Source organism: Pinus tabuliformis, chromosome 2_2 (genome assembly GCF_031772625.1).
Source record: "Pinus tabuliformis cultivar Carrire ecotype Pingquan chromosome 2_2, CPIR1, whole genome shotgun sequence".
NCBI lineage: Eukaryota > Viridiplantae > Streptophyta > Pinopsida > Pinales > Pinaceae > Pinus > Pinus tabuliformis.
In genome coordinates this window covers 72,919,029-72,934,529 of record NC_142300.1, presented here as the reverse complement: position 1 = coordinate 72,934,529, position 15,501 = coordinate 72,919,029, and positions in this window count along the sequence as shown.

Below are 15,501 nucleotides of genomic sequence, written 5' to 3'. Positions count from 1 at the left end.
AAATGTTGGCAATACTACATGCACCTAAAAAATGGCGACCTTACCGAATGGGAAGACTCTTCAAGGATGAGGATGTGGAAGCATTGTTTTGTGCTATTTCTATTATCCAACCAGATTAGATAAATGAAATAAGGGATGAATGGAAGAAGGACGAAGAAGTATGGCCACTTATTCAAAAGTTGCAAAAGATCCCAATTCAAACAATATTGCCAGAAATTGAAGAGGAAGGAAAAATCATATTGGAACCTGGAGCGGTCACAGAAACAAGAACCCGACAGCTACGAAATCGATCAATTTCAGAGTATCTCATCAAGTGGAAGAACTTAGCCGCTGAAGATTCCACATGGGAGGACAAGAATTTTATACAGAAGCATCAAGAACTACTCAAGCGTTGAGGACAACGCTTTTTGAAGGAGAGGGGCATGTTAGGCCCCTATACTACTAGTGTAACCCCTTATTATTATTAGTACAACCCACTTATTATATTGATGTACCCATGTAGTGCCCATATTATTACAATTGTGCCACATAGAAGCCCACTATTGTTATTATTGTGCTCTTACATTATTATTGTTATGTCGACTCTGATTATGTTATGACCCCTTAGACTCCTATATATAGAAAGGAGGTCTTTTCATTTGTATCATCCAAGAATTGTTCATTTATGTAATGTAAAGGAGGTTGCCCCCTCGAAGAGGCTGAATTCTAAGGCGTTGATCTATCTTTTCTATCTTTTCTTGAGCTGATTTCATAACAATGTTCCATGAAATGGTTATTACTCACACTATCATAATAAATAAATAAATTGATTTATCATCACATTTATTTTCCTTTCAACTAGCCTCTATATTTCTAGAGCATTATAAATTGCACAAATATAACAAAGAATGTGCATTTCAATTGAAATGTTCCAATTTTAATGATGGGTTTTATGAAATGATTTTACTCACACGACTATAATAAACATTGAATCGGTTTAACTTATCATTACACATTACATATTTTCCTTTCAAGTAGCTTGTATATACATAGGCCATGAATAAGGGATTGCAAAAATATGATAGAGAGAACATGTACTCAGTTCAAAAGTTGACATTTGTTGTTTACATATTCAAATTTTGGGAATCCTCTAAACCACTACACAACTTAATATAAAATGCGTTTATGTTTATAGTTTTCGTTTAAGATTTTATATTATTTAAAATTCAATCCATGGTTTATTTTTCACTATACAAATTTATTACTAAAAAGAAATATCCATTAACAATTAATCCTTTTTTATTGAAGACCTAATCACATAGACTCTTCAAATCCATGGAGTGAAAAATGAGATGAATATATCCGACATTCTTCATAACCAACCCAACAAATCTACAATGATCCAATAAGAGGGATCTATAATGGAATGGTTGCCAAGGCATAATATGCCACCACGAGATTTTCTCACTATTCAAATGCAGCTTTTTGGAGTTTTTCTTCTAGTGTGGCTCATTTTGTTTATAACTTGCCCATGTGAATTACTATGGCAGGAACTTATCCATATTTTGATAATGTGATCCATGAAAATATAATTTAAATTCACACATAGAATCTTTTAAAAGTTACAAATGTAATTCAAGGGAATTGGTGTGCTACTTTAATTTTTCAAAATTTGAAATATGATAAATTATCAACTAATTCAAACCTGAGAAGTGTGTCATAATCCTTATTAAAAAAAATCATTTGATTTGTTAAAAGAAGTCTTGAAATTTAAATCATGATTTAGTTTTATTATGCAATTATATTGCTCTCAAGGAGTATTAATTAGTTGTTTATTCTTTTATATCGAAGGCCTTGTTGCAGATACTCCAAGCCATAGAGTGAGACCATGAGAACTAGTCTAACAAGGTTCTTAACCCAACCCACCAAACATAACATGAATTGATGAAGAATATGCCACCATGAGCTTTTCTCACTATTCAAATGTAGCTCTTTGGAGTTTTTCTTCTAGTGTGGCTCATTTTGTTCATAACTTGCCCATGTGAATAACCATTGCATGAAATTATCCATATTTTGATAATGTGATCTATGAAAATATAATTTAAATTCGCATAGAACCTTTTAAAAGTTACAAATGTAATTCAATGGAATTGGAGTGCTGCTTTAGTTTTTCAAGTTTTGAAATATGATATTTTATCAAGTAATTCAAACCAGAGAAGTGTGTCATAATCCTTGTTAAAAAAATTCATTTGATTTGTTAAAAACATCTTTAAACTTAAATCCATGATTTAGGTTTTATTATATAATTATATTGCTTCCAAGGAGTATTAATTAGCAGTTTATTCTTTTATATCAAATGCCTTGTTGCAGATACTCCCAACCATAGAATGAGACATGAGAACCTGTCTAACAAGGTTCTTAACCCAACCCACCAAACATAACATGAATTGATGGGGGGATTTGCATGGAATGGTTGCTTAGGCATAGTATGTCACCACAAGAAGTTTTTCCCCACAATCAAATGTAGCTCCTTCGAGTTTTCTCCAAATATTACAAGTTTTAATAATATGTTCCATGAAATGGTTATTACTCACACTAGCATAATAAATAAATAAATTGGTTTATCATCACATATATTTTCCTTTCAACTAGCCTCTATATTTGTAGAGCATTATAAATTGCACAAATATGACAAAGAACATGCATTTCAATTGAAATGTTCCAATTTTAATGATGGGTTTTATGAAATGATTTTACTCACACGACTATAATAAAAATTGAATCGGTTTAACTTATAATTACATATTTTCCTTTCAAGTAGCTTGTATATTCATAGGTCATGAATAAGGGATTGCAAAAATATGATAGAGAGAACATGTACTCAGTTCAAATGTTGACATTTGTTGTTTACATATTCAAATTTTGGGAATCCTCTAAACCACTATACAACTTAATATAAAATGTGTTTATGTTTTATTAGACTCAAACGAATGTGAGAGGAAATAATCTAGTAAATTGATGCATAGTAATTCGTGCAGCATGTATGAATTATGATGTTTTCCATACTTGTTAAAGCAACTTTTATTCACTACCCCAAAATACTTCACTTAAAAATTGTCAATTTCACTAAAAACTAATTTACACAAACATGATTTTTTTTTTAATTCATTGGAAACCTCATCCATTGAATTTAAATTACATTAACTTAACTTCTCTTCCCCTTAATACGATGGGAGACGATGGGAGCATAAATAGTTACTTTCTGTTAGAGTCCTATAATTTATAGGATCAAATGTTGATTGGCTATTATCTTTCAGTTGATAGAAATTGTAAATAATATTGTATTTTGCAAATGAGTTACAAAAATATGTATATAAAAAAATGATGATGAAAACGGGGATAAAAAATGTATATGAGAAAATAAAAATAGAATAAAAAAGAAAAAATGAACCCCCCCCCCCCCCCCACCCCCGAACCCAAAAAAAAAGATGTATGCATGTGAGCAAGCCTAAATGCCACTGAAAAACAAAAAATGCATCACTTTCAAAAATTTTCAAACATAGTGTGCAACTTGTTTAAATGCCACATAGGAATAGACTTCCTAAGTTCGATCATATTGTCTAATGATGGTTAAATTGAGTTAAATGGGGTTGTTTAGGTTAGTGAATAAATCAACCATCCAGTTTAATCTTGGTTGAAATTAATTAAGTAGATTAGAGAAAGATTAACCAAAGTATTTAAGCTTGGTTAAAATTCATAATTAAGCATTAGGGTAGAAGTTACACCTTAGAAAAATAAAAATGGGCTTGCTAGATTAAATGCGCCTTTAGGATTAATTAAACAGGTTTTAGAGTAATTAATCCCACTTGTAATAAATTAATCGTGTCATTTCAACACGATTAACAATATGTAAATGAGTTATTAGCGCTTAAATTTTGATTTATGGTAAAGTCGAAAGGGACAAAATTTGGTTTGTCGGTTTGTGGTAAAGCGGGCGCATGATCCAACCGCCACGATCTACCCCGCCCGGATCAATGGTGGAGGATCGATTTCGGACTCCCTAGCCCATTCTATCATTATCGGCAGGGGGGGTGGGGAGTCTGAAAAGCGGTTTCATTTTCACGGGCCCCACCCTACGTGGCAAGTTCTCACAATTTCATACCCGCCCCGCTCAATACCTCTTACCACCTACCCCCCCGAAAACCACTCCATCTCCTGCCAACGTTATAAATGCCCGTCACCTCACTGCTTCCCACCATGTCTCTGCTCCCCCTCCACTCCTATCATGCCACGTGTCCTCCCCACTCCCACATACCGTTTCCCTTCCCTTTGACACATGTCCTTTCCCTATCTTGACACCTATAATTCTCGTTACACCCTATCTGTTACACCATGACCATTTTCTCTCCAACGTGCACCAGATCATAACGGACCCGCTCCATAACGATCAAACACAACGAGAATTACCCAATTGCTTATAAAAACCTCCCAGTTATTCAGTGCGGCCCCCTTTCCACTTCCTGTTTACTTCATAGAATAGGTATAGAACCCCCATCTCCCCTACCAAATTGCTCTGTCATCCACTGTAGATTCCAAATAGCGTTTTCCCGGCCAGGTACTTGTTACAGAAAGTGAATTTTTTAGTAAAGCAATCAAATTTTCCCGAGTAAAAACCACTAGCTCTTCACCTCTCGTTCTGATAATTTTTAAAAAGATGGCGCCTAAAGGAAAGTCGAAACCAACCAATGAAAACCCAATGACCCCTCCTGCCATTGATCTAGACCATTTACCCCTGGTTGACCAGCAATATAAAATCACAGAGACTAATTGTGAGTTCGACTTGTTCGAACTACACAATTGGCTCAAACAAACCTTTCTAGACCAGAGTGATGAAATCAACCTCTGGGAATCCATCTTGCCACTATTCATGTTTCCCCAGACTCATCCTTTCCAAAATTTTGTTTTTTGGTGCCAGGCCAAGTATATCCCCAACCAAAGAGTCATGGTGTCCTGGAATAGAGACATTTTATTTACTATAACCCCATAGTCAATTAACCAGATGTTTCATATCCCCCACAATGATTCCTTGAGCCCTTTCTCTGTATATTCCCTCATGGAACTCTACCAAAAGATAACCTTCTATGGGAGAGCCAGAATATTTGAATTTTTCTTGCCAGGGGATGTCCAGCGTCCAAAGAAGAATCCACCATATCCAACCTCCATGTTTCCAGAAAAGACCAAGCAAATTGTCTCATTAGTATCTTGTTTCATAGGGTATCAATCAGATCAATGGGTGGATGAACCTATCCTAGGTTTTATGTCCATTTTTTCCACAGAAGAAAAAACTTCTGTAATGTTTAATTTCAATCTCCTTGTAGACAACATTCATGAACAGTTTCTATAATTACCAAAGAAGGAATGTTTAAACATGCATAAGTGCTAGTTTATATGTTTGTATTTTTCCAGGCAAAAAGATTCCCAATTGCTTTGCAGAAACTAGATGAACAAGGCAATGCACAATCAGTCATCCAGTGGACCTCTTTGGAGCGAAAGAGTTCGAATAATTTCAGTTTGAGTGCAACAATGTAAACTTTGAAACGGGAACTGATACTGTTACCCGTTTCGTAGAGATGCAAAAAAGGACCTGATTTTGAAAAGGGGTGATGCAGAATACACATGTTTTTTTTAGAGCATAGTTTTTGGCACTTTAATTTTTTTCATGTGCATTACGTATTAGAATGGTAGTGATTTTCATCCAAAATTTTAAAAAGTGTGTATTCTGCATCACACCCTTTTTTAAAAGACCTATTTTTTGACTTTGAATTTTCTAGTGTATGAAATGTAAATAATTATTTTCTAAATTTGATAGTTTTTGAAGTGGTCATTTTATTCATATTTTCTTGTTTTCTATCTTAATTTTATTTTTTTTTGTAGTGGGGTTCTTATTGTTTTTCATTTTTAAATTAGAAAGTCGATAGTTTGAATTTTAGATAATTTACATATTTATACATCTTTAGTTAATTTTTCAATCCACATGAAATAATTGTTTCTAAAAAGCAATATTTTTTAACAATGGACATAAAAATAACAATTTTTAACATAAATATAACAAAAAAACTAAACGTTTTGATAATTTTTTGCTAGAATTAACATGTCAAAATCACAATTTTTATACAAAAATATTAACTAAAAATGGTCAAATAATAGTTTTTTTAATGAATTTCATGTCAAAAAAATAATAATAATCATTTTTTCTCAAAAAAAATAATTAACTTCAAAATCAATGCGAAAATCACAAATTACAAATATTGAACACATAACAACTTTAATTGATTGATTATTCTTTTCATAAAATGTCAGAGTCAAAACATTGCAAAGCTTGATATCCAGGTATAACTTAAATTTAATCAACAATGTCACGTAATCCAAACTCTTCGTCCTCTAGAGTTTCATCATTGTCTTCTTCCACAATATTTTCTACTTCTTTTTGCGCATTTTCCTCTTCTAATGGGTCTTTGATGTCTGCGAATCTCCCAATATATGTCTTTCCAAACATTCCATGTAATGGTGGTTGGGGTTCCTTTGCCTTTTTTTCCACACGTGATTCACTAAAGTCCCTTTTTTTCAACCCAATTTCTTGCATTGCATCTGGAAGAAATTGAAGAGCATTAATTCTTTGCTGAATGAAATTGCATTGTAATGGATCTTTCTCAATTGCAATGCAATTTCTTCCTTTTTGAAGGCAGCATGCTAGTGTTGTACCTAATTATCAAGCACAAAAAAATAATGAACTAAATTAGTACAGTGACATATTAATTCAAAAAAGAACATATTGAAATTCAATTCCATGTGGCAAAACCTACCTGAGCCAGAAAATAAATCCAGAACCCAATCTCCTTCATTTGAACATATGTCTATAAGATAGTTAATCAATAATTGTGGTTTTTGATAAATGTTAACTATATCTCCTTTCGTTTCTTTGTCTTCATATGTTAGTTTTCTCACAACAGCACCATAAGTCAGTATTTGGCTATGACTCTTTCTATCCACCCGATTAAAAATCATAGACATATGGCTATCATCTTTTGCCCAACTATCAATATGAATGGACTCACAGTGATTTATAAATTGTTGATCTTCATTGTTAAGAAGATTTGACTTTTCCCTGTAACATGAAATAGTAAAAGTTCAGTTAACTTGTACATAAATGAATTTTTCAACATTAATCAAATATACCTTTTAAATGTCTTACCATGTAAGTTGCATCCTTGAATTTGTTTTCCCCTTGAAGCTTGACAATATCATTGCCAATTGTGTGTCTGAATGAAATGTCACAAATCTCCATAATGGTGATGACGTCACTTCTACAAATCCCACAACCACTTTATTAAAAGCTTGATAAGTATAAGGGTCACTATCATAGTAAATGTTTGGAATATTGAAACCATGGGGAATATCCGCAATAACTAGGGCATAGTCCCTTTTTGGTATGAGTTTAGCAATGTCTTCACAGTCGCCTTGTATTACTTGATATTGAATAGTGTTTAGCCCATTCCAAATGAAATGATTAAGAGTTGGATCAAGTTCAACATTCTTAATCGTTGCTTTCTCAATGTTTCAATCTTTATTTTTTCAATAAAAGTCTTGAAACTGTCTGGTGCTCCATTATCTTTTTTCCTCATCTTTTATCAAATAAACAAAAATATGTGTAAGTTTTAAATTAAAATAGTACACAGATGAATAAAAATGAATGTATAAATCAAGATACCTTTTTAAATGCAAGATAAAAAGCTTTTAATGTTGATGTAGAACTTGAATCTGGATAGTTGCGTACAACATCATCCCAACTATCTTCATTCAACAATCTAACCATTTGTTCCTGAATTTTCATGTAAACTTTGTGACTGCATAGATAAAGTAAGAAAAAGTTAATATAATGATATGTATAACAAATAATACCAAGAACAACATGTTTTATTTAAAAGATAACTATAATCCTAGAAATAAATAAAAAAAATTCAGCAAACTTACTTTTTAAATTCTTCAGACATTTCTTCCAATGATAATTCCCCTGACCTCACACGAGATAATATTGTTTTGAAAAAAATTTCATCTTTCACTCCTTGCATCGCCCTCCAAGGTGTGATGGTCATATCGTCTGGAAGTTGCTTCAGTTCAGGAGCTGATTTATTGTTGCTACATATCAATGGCTTAGACTTTTTGACCCTCTGGTTTTTAATGCCAATGTCTTCCCACATGCTAAAAATCTCATCAATCAACTTCCAAATATCTCCAGTTCTAAATGCCAATTGGAAAATGTTATCAACACCTCTAAATAAATCGCTATATCTGTTGTCTTTTCCACCTTTTGAATTGGTTTTCTCTTCAATTTGATAGCCTATTTCCATACAACATTCCTTTCGGAAATCTGCAGTAATATTCATCCTATCCCCACCACATTTTTCTAGGAATTCACTATGAATAAATCTAACCCTTTGGATGAAAGTCATAGACATCCTATATTCATTATCTGAATTATGATCCCATGCCACTAACTTTGCTTCTGTTTCATTTAAACCAGCATAAATGATACATTCCATTGCTTCAAAACATAGGTTATTAGGATATTCCTCCATCAATTGTCTTTGAGCTTCAACAGAATGGTTCCCCCCAAGCACATAATAATTGTATTCAAAACATTTTGACTTATCGAATGCTTCTTTGTTGGGAACTTGAAGTGGATCAACAAGAAGCACATAACTAACCACATGAGCATATGGATTGTACCTCATCAATGTCTTCAAGTTGTGAACATGCAGATGATGTGGCTTTCTGACTTGATATTGGAATTGTCCTTCACTTGCCTTGTATGTTTGTCTGACATTTAACTGAAATGTACAACCACCATCAATTAAGTTTCTCTTTGTCAAATTTTGTCGAATGGCATTTTGTTTTGTTTTGATAATGCCATCATCTAAATCAGCTCCTGGTGTAATGATTTCTCTGCTTTCTTTTAAAGTTTCACTAGGTTCTTGACTGCTGGTAATGACTACTTCAAGATCTTCAAATCTACTTTTCTTCGTCATAACATTCTTAATAGATTTATTCTTGGGCATTGTTACTTTTGGTCTTTTACAACTTTTCTCAGTTCCAATGTCATCTTCAGTAATGGCAACATATGCTTCACTGTCAATTTCAACTTCATCGTCCTCAAAAGTAACTTGTTTACCCTTGCTAGATTTATCCATCAGAGGCCTTTTTTTTCTGATTCTTTGGATGTAGTTTTGTAGCATCATCAATTACTACATTTTCCATGTTTTCGATATCTTCTTCTGACACTGAGTAAAAATGGCTGACAACTTTCATGATATCATGCTCTATGAAATGAATGCCTCCCAACCTAATTAAACAACTTTCAACAAAATTCTACTAAACAAAATATCATATGTCAATAAAAACAAAGTTAAAAAAATATAGCGAGACACTTTCAAAAACGCAAAATAAAAATACAAATAACAATACTTACGATGTTTTGTGTCATCTCATTTACGATTTGTTTACACAACTTTGTAGATACCTCTCTCGTGTCATATAATGAATATGATAGTCGGTATTTAATCCTTTCATGTGACTTGGGAGCTTTTGTAAGTACGTAAACAACTTCAGTGTTTGGTACCGAACACATATCTATGACTCTTCCCATCACCTCCAAATTTTCATTATTATGGGGTATATCAATATATAGATATATATTCACATTTGTGCTTTCTCTTTCTTTCACATACCAGACTCTTGATGGAAATTTCACCTCTTTTGAATTTTTCCAGTCTGAATTATCTTCTTATCACTTAAGGCACTTGAAATATTTGTAGCCATGAGCTCAGGTGGAGTTCGTTCACCAATGTTTTTTGAAGATGCACCTTTAAGAGTCTTTGGTCCAGAAAGATTCACAGAAATTTTCCTTGATGTCATTTTCCTAAAAAAATAAAAACACATAAATTAGTAAATAAAAAAACATATTAACTTAAATTAAAAACCAAAATATACCATAAATTTTTTATTTGTATAATCAGAATCGCCCAGCCACCTCTAACGGGCAAGCGGGTCGATGGGCGGGCGAGAGGTCGGGTGAGGGATGATGGGGCTAAGTGGACACCTAGGCAAGTATGGGCAAGCCCCCCCACCCACGCGCCCCCCACAACCACCAAGCAACCTGTCCTCAACCCATGCCCTCCCCTCTACCCCCCATACATATGCCCCCCTCTACCCAACTGACCCCCCAAGCCCCTTACACATGCCCCCTCCCCTCAACCCCCTTACCCATGCGCCCCAACTCTCCACCCCTCCCGACTCTCCACCTCCCCAAAACCCCCTACCCACGCCCACACCCCTACCCTCACCCTCACTCCCCTCACCTCTCGCCCCCCCGGCCACCACTACCCCCTACCCCGGCCGCTCCCCTCTCCTCCCCCCGCCCACACCCCCTCCCGCACCCCTCACCCCCCCTCCCCGCCCCCCCTCGACCACTGCCGCTCCCCCGCCCTCACCCTCACCCTCACCCACCTCACCTCTCGCCCCCCCCCCCCCCCGGCCACCACTACCCCCCTACCCCAGCCGCTCCCCTCTCCTCCGTTCGCCCCCAACCCCCCCGCCCCCACGAGCCCCGCGCCCCGCCTCCCCTCCCTCTTCCTAGGCCGCGCCCGCCACCCTCCCCTCCCCTCCCCTCGGCCCCACCTTCTCCCGGGCCGCGCCCTCCACCCTCCCGTCCCCTCCCCTCGGCCCCGCCGCCACCCTCCCCTCCCCTCGGCCCCGCCCCCCACACTAACCTCCCCTCCCCTCGGCCCCACCTCCTCTCGGGCCGCGGCCCCGCCCCCCACCCTCCCCTCCCCTCGGCCCCGCACCCCACCTCCTCCCCGCGCCCCCCACAGCCCACCTCCTCCCGGGCCGCGCCCCCCTCTCGGCCCCGCCTCCCCTCGGCCCCACCTCCCCCCAGGCCGCGCCCCCCTCTCCCTCTCACCGGCGACCCTGTGCAGGCCCTCGGCCCGGCACCGCACCCCCGCGGGCCGCCCGGGGGCGGAGGGTCGATTCTCGGAATCGACCCTCCGCCCCCGGGCGGCGCGGCGCCGGGCGGAGGGCCTGCATAGTGGCCGGGGGCGAAGGGTCGATTCCGAGAATCGACCCTCCGCCCCCGGGCGGCCTGCGGGGGCGCGGCACCGAGCGGAGGGCCTGCACGGGCCCCCGTGCAGGCCCTCCGCCCGGCGCCGCGCCCCCGCGGGCCACCCGGGGGCGGAGGAGGCCGGCGGAGCGGAGCGAGGGGGAGGAGAGTGGAGGGGTGGCACAGGGAGGTGGGGAGGGGAGGGGGAAAGGGGAGGGCGGGCGAGGGTGTGGGGAGGGGAGAGGAGGGGGTGGGGTGGGGAGGGTAGGGGGAAAGTGGGGGGCAGTCGAGGGTGTGAGGAGGGGAGGGGAGAGGAGGGGAGGGGCAGCCGAGGGTGTGGGGAGGGGAGGAGAGGAGCGGCCGAGGGGGGAGGGAAAGGGTGGGCCGGGTCCCCGGGGGGGAGGGGAGGGGGTGAGGTGGGGAAGGGAAAGGGGGTGACGGGCCCAGGGGGGTGCGGTGGGGTGGGAAGGGCGGTCGGGGGGAGGTGGAGCCGGGCAGGGGGGTGTTAAGGAAAGACGAAGGGGTGGGGCACGGGGGGTAGGCGGGGGGGCGCATGGGTTGAGGGAGAGTGGGAAGGGACATGGGCGGCATGACAATGGCCCACCCACGGTTATTGGGTGATTAAGTTTGATCGGGCCCACCATGTTCACGATTGACATAATTGTTATTTTGGCTTGGAAAAATTATTAATTTAAAAAAAATATATATTCTTCATTAAATTAATTTAATATGAAAAATTTGAAGAAAAAAAATGAACTTACCTTTCACTTGCGATAATTGTTCGTTGAATATGTTGTTATATAGCTGCTCCACAAATTCACGAGTCTTTCAACGAACTTTAGAAAACCTGGATGTGACGTGAGTAATAGTGACAATGAAATTTAATATATAAGTGAAATTAAGAAGATGTTTTTCCGTACGATTAATGTGGGATAATTTGTTTTAAAATATTATAAAGTGAATATTGTAGAATTGTTTTACAACGGATTGAATGTGGGATTAATTTGTTTTAGAATATATTATAAAAATTAAAAAAAAATTCAGTTGTTCAGTAAATATTATATGCTTTAACTATTAGAATAATTAATGTACAAGTTGTAGTCTACAATTTTAATTTTAGTGATTTATTTCATAAAAAAAATTAGTTTACGTTTTTCAATCAATTGTAGAATAAAATAATAAAGGTAAATAAATCTAACAAACTTTTGGAAGGAAATATTTTCGCGAAAATTTTTAGAGGGAAATATTTTCGCGAAAATTTTTGGAGGGAAATATTTTCGCGAAACTTTTTAGAGGGAATATTTCATTCTTTAAGCTATATAATATTCTTAGGAGACTCCATTTGTATCATTCAACATCTCCTATTTGAAAGGGATGGATTGTTTTGATAGTGAAGTTTCGATTTATACACCATCAACATCTTTATCGCGTAACAACTCTATTCATATTGATGAATATAGCGGGAATTCTTCCACTATGAATAGAAAGTCAATTCTTCCACTTAGTCCCGATTCTAAAGACTATGAGAGCAGCACTGATGAAAGAGGGGATGGAGAATTTCAAATTAATAAAGAGTCACAGATTCCACTTAGTCCTAATTCTAAGGACTATGAAAGCAGCGGTGATGAAGAGCATGATGGTGAAGTTCAAAAGAATGGAGTGTCACGATGTCCACTTAGTCCTAATTCTGAGGACTATGAGAGTAGCAGTTTTGAAGAGCATGATGGTGAAGTTCAAAAGAATGGAGTGTCACGGTGTCCACTTAGTCCTAATTCTAAGGACTATGAGAACAGTAGTTTTGACGTGCATGATGGCGAATTTCAAAAGAATGGAGTGTCACGGTGTCCACTTAGTCCTAATTCTAAGGACTATGAGAGCAGCAGTGATGAAGAGTGTGATAATGAATTTCAAAAGAATGGAGTGTCAAAGTGTCCACTTAGTCCTAATTCTAAGGACTATGAGAGCAGCAGATGAAGTGTGTGATAAAGAATTTCAAAAGAATGGAGTGTCAAAGTGTCCACTTAGTCCTAATTCTAAGGACTATGAGAGCAGCAGTGATGAAGAGTGTGATAATGAATTTCAAAAGAATGGAGTGTCAAAGTGTCCACTTAGTCCTAATTTTAAGGACTATGAGAGCAACAGTGATGAAGAGTGTGATAATGAATTTCAAAAGAATGGAGTGTCAAAGTGTCCACTTAGTCCTAATTCTAAGGACTATGAGAGCAGCAGTGATGAAGAGCATGATGATGAATTTAAAAAGTATGGAGTGTCACGGTGTCCAGTTAGTCCTAATTCTAAGGACTATGAAAGCAGCAGTGATGAAGCGCGGGATGATGATTTTCAAAAGATTGGAGTATCACAGTATCCTCTTAGTCCTGATTCTAAGGACTATGAGAGCAACAATGATGAAGGACAGGATGATGCAGTTAGTCCTAATTATAATGAGTACAAAGGTAGCAGTCACAAAGGACAGGATGTAGCATCTTCAATAAGTAAACAGCCACATTTTCAACGTAGTCCTAATTCTATGGACTATGAGAGTAGCACTGACAATGCACATGAAGAAGAATATCCATTAAACATCGACTCAGGTTTTCCATTTAGTCCGAGTTCTAAGGACTATGACAATAGCACTGAAGAAGGGGAAGATGAAGAGTATCCTCTAAGTCAATATTTGAAAATCAGAGCTGATCATAGTGTGGATAAAATTCCTCTTAATGATGATGAAAATTCTTATAAAAATGATGATCCAATGATGGAGATGCTGCCAAGAAATATTGTATCGAGGAGTAGGAGCAGGCTTTTTCGTATCAATGCAGGCTATTCTAGTTATACAAGGGGTAGAGCAGAATATCTGACGAGAAGAAGTTCTATCAACGCTCTCATTTCAAGTGAATGTTGCCAAAAGAATTGCTTAAAACATATGGATTTCACATTTGCATTAGAAAGCAGGAAGAGATATTTGTCAATGAATGAAAGCATGCAAAACTCATATTTAGTTGGCTGCATGCAATCTACATTGTCAGGTTATGATTATCATATTAGGAATTTATTATTGTGTAGAAAAGCTTTCAAAATGTTTCATTCAATTGGGAATTTTTGTCTCTCGAGAATTCAAAAAAATTTGGAAAAGGATCCCACATTTTATTTAGAGGTACATCATAAAACACAGTTTGGGCCATTATCAAATACTGCAATGTCATGGATGAAATATTTCTTTTCAAAGCATGGAGAGTGTATGCCAAATAGAGAGACAATACATATTCCAGATAATTTTTCAAAACGAGAAATCTACAACTTATACAAAGAATATGCAGAAAGTGTTGAGGGACATGGCCAATTTATTACATATCAATATTTTGTGAAGATATGGAAGAAAGAATTCAATAATGTCTGTATTCCTAAGAAGACAAGGATGGGGATTTGCAGTACATGTGCTTCTCTTAAATCAAAAAGGGACAAATGTGAAGGCTCAGAAAGAGGTAAGCGTTCATAACTTTTACTTTTAAAATTGTATAGTCATCAACTATGAAAACATATTTCTTAATGAATTTCTTTTATGTTGTGTAGATTTAATTGTCAAAGAACTTCAGGAGCATCGCGAACAACAAACAAATGAAAGGAAGAAGTTGTACAAGCATCGAAAGAAGTGTTATGATAATCCGAATAAATATTTGGGTTTGATAATTGATGGTATGGACCAGAAGAAAACACTTTTACCACATTTTGTTCGCACACCCAAAAATTTACAAGAGGAAAATTTTATTCAGTTTCACTTGGTCGGTTGTATGGTCTTCAATGGGAAAATGTTGCCAAGGGTGTACTTCACAGCTCCAAATATTCATAATGATGCAAATCTGACCATAACCATAATTCATGATGTGATTTTTCATTGGTCTGGTAATCTTCCTGAAGTTTTGTATCTACAATTGGACAACACTTGCCGTGAAAACAAAAATCAGGTTGTTTTTGGATATCTGAACATGCTTGTTGAATTGAGAATTTTTCAAAAGGTAAAGGTTGGTTTCCTTCTTGTTGGGCACACTCATGACCATATTGATCAGATGTTCAGTCGTTTTTCAGTCACATTGAGGAGGAAGGAAGTTAGGATCTTGCCATCACTAATTGAATGTATTAAGAAATCATACATGCCAGAGCCTACTTTTGATGTGTTGGAAGAAACTATTGACATGCGAAGGTTTATTCTAGGATCATATGGTGAGGGGAAATGCATTGAACAACTTAATGATATTAGCTTCCAACATCAATTTCATATCAAAAAAATTGATGGGAAAACACTAATATGGGGCAAGAAGTTTTCAACTACTACAGAATGGGCACCGTCATCAGGTTTGCAATTTTTGAAG